The sequence below is a fragment of the Maylandia zebra genome, linkage group LG6, assembly GCF_041146795.1.
Source record: "Maylandia zebra isolate NMK-2024a linkage group LG6, Mzebra_GT3a, whole genome shotgun sequence".
In the NCBI taxonomy this organism is placed as follows: Eukaryota; Metazoa; Chordata; class Actinopteri; order Cichliformes; family Cichlidae; genus Maylandia; species Maylandia zebra.
In genome coordinates this window covers 23,998,123-24,004,979 of record NC_135172.1, presented here as the reverse complement: position 1 = coordinate 24,004,979, position 6,857 = coordinate 23,998,123, and the positions used below count along the sequence as shown (strand labels likewise).

General features: G+C 39.8%; 1 long non-coding RNA gene across 1 annotated transcript in view; it reads left to right on the top strand.

The window, feature by feature from the left end:
• Positions 1 to 362: 362 nt before the first annotated feature.
• LOC143419004 (uncharacterized) overlaps positions 363 to 6,857 on the top strand; it is a 6,568-nt gene continuing 73 nt past the window's right edge. The window contains exons 1-2 of the long non-coding RNA XR_013098963.1: positions 363 to 976; positions 3,891 to 6,857. The exon at positions 3,891 to 6,857 is cut by the window's right edge and continues 73 nt beyond it. This is a non-coding gene — a long non-coding RNA (uncharacterized LOC143419004). The remainder of the gene's footprint in view (positions 977 to 3,890) is intronic.

The following is a 6,857-nucleotide window of genomic DNA, read 5'->3' as shown; positions in this document are numbered from 1 at the left end:
ATCAGATGGTGGGCACACTGTGATCGTAAAGCAACTACATCGAGTGGTGTTGCAACAATGCTAAGAGGCCAAAAGGTGCCAAGAAACTATCCCCCACACCACCCAGCCTAAAACATTGAGACAAGGCAGGATGGGTCTGTGCTCTTATGGTGTTTACACCAAGTTCTGATCCTACCATCCACACCTCACAGCAAAAACAGACTCATCAGACCAGGCAATATTTTTCCAGTCATGTATTGCTCCACTTTGGTCAGTCTGTGTAAATTATAGCCTCAGTTACGTGTTGGGATGTTGCTGGTGTGGTCTTCTGCTGCTGTATCGCATCTGCTTAAACAATAAAAAAAAAAATAGTTTTGCAATGTTAGTGTTACAGGAAAAATGATTCTATGTTTCTTTACCTTCTTTTAAATGTACAAAGATGCCTTTTGTCTGCCCTCTCCCTATGGTTAGATTAGTTTAGAATTATCTTTTTAGACTTTCCCAGCAAACACATCTTGTTTCTGGGACATATTGTTTTAGATTGTTTTATCTTCCCTAGCTCTCTGCTGACGAGACTAGCACCATATATGGAGTTGTTTTATTTTATCTGTTTATTATTTGTTATCCTGTTCTCACTGTCTCTGTGCTCTGTGCCTATAAAAATTACCAAGCCACTGTGCATGGTGTGAGTTGTTCTTAGCAGCTCACCCGTGTACACGTTTGATAAAGAAAGTAACTTTGTCTCATTGTGTCTTTATTTCTCCTGGGTTTTTTACAGAGTTTTCCCCCAACATTTCTTGGTCCTTCGGAGCCGGAGCGCCTCCATCGTGTCCCATCTCCGTGACCAGTCCACGTTGTTCGTCTGTCGACAGCCCACACACTAGGTGTGTGGTCAAAGACCAAGGGCGTTAAATTCGAGTCTTGGCCAACGTTCTAGAAAGCGACCCACGGTGGTGGGGCCCGATCGAGGTGGACCAGACCCGGCGACACTGACCAGGTAGATACAGACACACTGACACAATCTTGCGTAAAATCGTATTTTAAATTCAGGGAATTTAAAATAGCGAAAGTAGCTCGTCGTGACTGGAAGCTCCCCACTTCTGTGGGTTTAAAGTAGCTCGTCGGCTGGTAGCTTGGAGCTCGTCGACTGGAAGCTCCCCACTCTTGTGGGTTAGGTTTGGAGCTCTGAGTAGCTCCCCCAGCTGGGTCAAGGGAATAAGTAGCTCGTCTACAGAAAGACTGGCAGCTCCCCTTATTATAAGGGTTCCGATCGCGCGAATAAGTGTGAATGTGAATGTGTGTGTGTGTATTGTTTTAATTAACGGAGCAAGCTGAATTTTCACGGTCCAATAAGAGACTGAGCTGCTCCTACTGTGTTTTCTTTTACTGCTATTCACTGACGTGCTGGTGAGTTGAGAGAACGGTCGAGTTCCGTCTCGTAAAGTTCACACCGCTTTTGGAAATAGTCCGAAAGTAGAAGGGCGTGTGAGCAACCACTCTCGTCTCTAATACCAGCGAAGGTGATAGCAGCTGTATCGTGTATATATTACTTAATAAACAAAAATAAGTAAATACATAAATAAGATGGGTAATCAAGCAAGTGAAATTAAAACTCATTCCTGCTGACGAGCAGTGGTGAGAAAAGAAAAGTCCAGACGCCGGACAAAAACAGTGTCTGTAAACTGAGAGATTTAAGAAAACAAAATATAAACAGTCAGAAGAACAGAACTCAACTGCCAGTTTAGTAAAACCAGAAGACGAGACACTGTGCAGTTCCCACAACCCTTTTAGTAAACCATCACTCACTCCTGCAGCCGCATGTGCAGCAACACCCATATCAGGAAGAACATAATAATCCCTTATTAAGTGAAAACTAGAGATCGCAGTAGTTTTGTAGTAGTTTAAAAGGGTTGAAAACAGACCCCACTGAGTAGATATAAATATAAAAAGTACGAAATAAAGATGAACAAAGGGAAAGTTACAGTAGAAATTATCTTTAGAGTATTTGAAATTAATAATAGCAAGGATAACAACCTGTAAAGTGATATTAACAATGAAACACAGTTGGCATGATGACCATGCCCACAATGTATAAAATGAATATAAAGCAAATAATTCACACGAAAATATTTTAATAAAATAAATAAGGTATATTAAGGCTGTGTCATTGTTCAGCCAAGGACATTGTGTGAAAAGGTAACTGTCTCCACCTTGGGAAAAGGATGATTCTGCAGGTCATCTGAAGCCCTTGATGGATACAAAATAAAATATAAATAATATATTATAATAGAACTGCCTGGTCCGCCATGCAACAGAGAGAACAAATGTGACCGTAGATTGGATGAATTCTAAATTATCTGTTTGCTGAATAAGATGATCCTAACTAACAAATTGGCTCAGGAGTAGTATAGTGGTACACACTGATAAAATATTATAATATGCTATTGCTGTTATATAAGACAAAGAGGATAATATTAACAATGACAATATTAATATGAAGAGGCACCTTAATCGGTTATGATGTGAGGTGGATAATTGTTAAGCAGTAGTCTGCATCAAGCTTAAGGTTTGCTGAAACTCAGTGTAATGACATGTGAGATGAAGACAATACAGAGAATAACTAAACTAATGAAGTGCATAGAGGCACTTGACCAGCTTGAAACCTATCATCCTAGAATGACACATTGCTGAGATATAGAGCACACCTATAATAACAACCAATAAGCAAAACCCTGTAGACAACAGCTAAAACTACAGGATTGAGAAGCTGAATTAAATATGTAGACACTGCTAAGCTGATGAGCATGTTCCACATTTTCTTTTCTTTTTATTTATTTGTTTCTTTTAGAGCAGAAGCTGCTGTAACACACCCAAAGAAAGACTCTAGGTCTGACCAACCGTCTCAGTCGTGGGCAAAAAGATGACAGTCAATAAAATTCTAAAAGATAATTTATTGACGAAAAATATATCAAGAGATAAAAGATAAAACAGTCCAGTGTCCCACTTATGAATTGTATAAAAACACACAGTCCCAAGGCCAGAGCCAGCTATGCCACACGGCCAAGTTGCACTCCACATGTTGCCTTTAACAGGGTTAGAAGTTGTCCTTGGAGACCCACCACCCTGCAAGCATATAGTCAGTGGTCACTCAAGCCTCTGGAACTCTGCTGCCTTTAGGCTGTGGCATATAATAGGCCCTGGACTGCACAGAGAGACAAAACAACACAGCAGTGTTTGTAGTGTGGGCTATATGTAGACCAGTGTATCAGTGCAATCAAGTACACCTGCCTCTAATTAGTCCAACCCCATTCCAGCCATTGGCTCACCAAAAATGTGACACACACAAAACCACTCCCAACCCAGTGCAACTTCACACAATAATATGGAGCTGAAGTAACACAGGCACATTAGTCTACCATGTTACAAGCTGCATGCTATTACAAGCCAACATATGCAGACTTCTGCCTTGTTCGGGTGGCAGCATTTTTCTTTTTTCTTTTGTGTCCTGACACGTTTATGTTTTTTGTTTTTGTTTGATTATTTTGTTGGTTTTGGAAACGAATTTAAACGAACTTGTGACAATACTTGAGAATCACAGTGACACATAGTGATTAGGCATATGATTGAAAAATGCCTAGGTTTAGAGCTGTGAGCTATGAGCTGTGAGCAATGCAAAGTTAAATATATATATTTGTATAAATGGGAAACAACCCTAACTTGAAAGTTTGAAATGTGTGAGATCCATGCATTGTTTGAAGAACTAGAAATTATCTAAAACTGCCTTAAGTGAAAATGTAGAGTTGCATCTATTCTCCCAAACAAAAAAACAAAAAAACAAAAAAAGGGAGAAGCATTCTGTAACTTAAAAATAAGGCTGACTGTTGACAACAGACTAAAACACTAATTCGCAGGTGGCTATCAGGAACAGAGAGGCGAGCAAAGTCACAAACACCAAGGCCGCAGACAGCCACGCAGAAACAGCAGATAACATAGAGACAACGCCTGCTAGAACCGTGGAGAGGAAGGTCACTTCACACGAGATTGTTGCGCATGTGAAATACACAAAGATAAACAAATAACCATTTATATAGACAGCCAGTATGTTTTCTCTGCTGTGCATCATTTTGCAAAAAATCTGGAAAACCAGAGGAATGATTACACCAACTGGCAAACCAGCATGCCAACCTCTTACAACGCCTACTGACTCTTTCATTACTACAGGCAACAATTTTGCTGACAGAGCAGCAAAATAGGCGGCACAACAGGCAAACATCACATTGATGGCAGTAAACACACATCAGATTCCACTGGATGTGTTGAAAAATGAACAAAAAGCAGCAAGCACAGCAGAGCAGGCAAAATGGCTAAAACACGGTGCAGTTCTGACAAACGACTTAATGATGTGTTATGGCAAGCCAGTGTTGCCAAAATTCCTCCACAAAATGGCGGCATTAGTGACTCATGGCTGTACGCATTTGTCAACAGGGGGACTGACCAGTATTGTCAACTCTCATTTCTACACTGTAAATTCTACACAATACTCTCATTTCTACACTGTAAATTCTACACTGTAAATTCTACACTGTAAATTCTACACTGTAAATTCTACACTGTAAATTTTGAAACCTCAGCAAAACAATTTGTCAGAACATGCATGACGTGTCAAAAATGTAATGCTCAGGGAAACCTGAGACCACACAATCCATATGGACTTTATTGAGCTAAATGAATGCCAAGGGTAAAAATACACCCTAGTGGTTATAGATGTATTCTCAAAGTGGCCAGAAATCTACCCAGTGAAAAAGGCAGATACAATTTCAGTAGCAAAATGTATGTCTAAGTTGTAGGAAAATAAAGAGATGATTGTAAATGACGAAGAATGTAATGATGTCTATCAAGTGTCTTGCAGATCACAGCCCGGTGACTGGGTTCTGATCAAAGTGCTCCAAAGGAAAAACTGGAGCTTGCAAAATAGCGGAACGACCATCTTGCATCCATCAGAGCCAGTAAGTGAAGCCATCTAAACACAGCTGACGGCAGGCTCGCCCACTTGTTGTGATCTCGCCCGGTGGAGGGGTCAGCTTTCCTGGCCGGGGGGTCTACTCGCGACAGGAGGGTGTGTCCCGTCGTCATGAGGTGGTGGCTCTTAACAACTGCAGCGGCCCTGACCATGGCCGGGCTCCTCACCTTTGCTTCCGTGAGGGACAACAAGTCACGTTATATGGAGAAAAGGCAGACACTGTATGACAAAGGAAAGTACACCAAGTTTCCCCATGGCTATGCCACTAATTTCTGGTGGCAGTTTATGAACACTACAGCTTACTTGAATAATAAAACTGACTGCTATGCAAATACATATACACTTTCTGCCCACCGAGGAACGAGAGGAAGTGTATGGACTGTTCACTCAACGAAACCTGTGCCAGTAACGCGACACTGATGAGCCTCAACTGTCGCTCCAACTACAGCTACCGAATGATACTACAAACAAAGACTCATTACCAGACAGGATGTGCACGGACGGCACCAAGCAGTAAAGGAACCAGAGTTTCGCATCTGAGGAGGAGTGAAATTCTTACAGAGCTTGATCCCCGGCATTGGAGTTGCCGAGGTGCGGGATCATGTGGAAATCAACCGATATGCTCTGCTACGACACATCAACTTGACTAAGACCCTGGGAACCGCCTTAGCAGGAGAACAGCAGGCCATCAGAACGATGGTGCTGCAGAACAGACTGACACTAGACCTGCTAACAGCATCACAAGGAGGAGTTTGCAAGCTGATCGGGGAAACATGTTGCACTTTTATCCCTGATGGATACGAAACTGGAGGAGACATTTATGAAACTTTGCAGAATTTGTCCATTCTGCAAAAATATGTCACTGACCACACATCTGGAGCAGCTACACCGCCATGTCTAAGAGTAATGATTTCAAAGATGATAACAACTACAATGACTGCTTATGTTGCCGTGCCTAAAGAAGAACAGCATCCCGTTGCAATTCTGTTAGAGGAGAACTTGTAATAACTGCTAATGAATGACGTGGTGATTAAAAATGACTTCTGCCTTTTTCAAGTGATCATGCACTGATTAACACATTAGTAGTTTATGCAGGTACAATATAAGGTTTTCACCCTTTTATTTTTTGAAGTTCTCATCCTTTATTTTTTGAAGTTTTCATTTTAAATATGAAGTTTTCATTATTTTACATATAAAGTTTTCAATTTAAGGTTTGCATAATTTTAAGTATAAGGTTTTCATCCTTGTATTTTTTTTTGAAGTTTTCATTTTACATATGAAGTTTTCATCATTTTTAAATACAAAGTTTTCATTTTAGTTTTCATCCTTTTATTTTTTGTAGTTTTAGTTTTATTATTTTTTCTTGTTTATTCCACTTGTTATTTCATTTACTATGATTTTCATTTACTATGTTTTTCTTTTTCTTTTTATTATTTTATTTTGTTTTAATCTTTAGACCAAATGACTTCCATTTCTGCTATGCTGACATTTTGAAAATTAAAAAATTGCTTAAGATACTTAATAAATAACCTTCACAGACAATTGTTGTATACATTTAAAATAAGTTAAAACAGGAGGGAATGTTACAGGAAAAATGATTCTATGTTTCTTTACCTTCTTTTAAATGTACAAAGATGCCTTTTGTCTGCCCTCTCCCTATGGTTAGATTAGTTTAGAATTATCTTTTTAGACTTTCCCAGCAAACACATCTTGTTTCTGGGACATATTGTTTTAGATTGTTTTATCTTCCCTAGCTCTCTGCTGACGAGACTAGCACCATATATGGAGTTGTTTTATTTTATCTGTTTATTATTTGTTATCCTGTTCTCACTGTCTCTGTGCTCTGTGCCTATAAAAA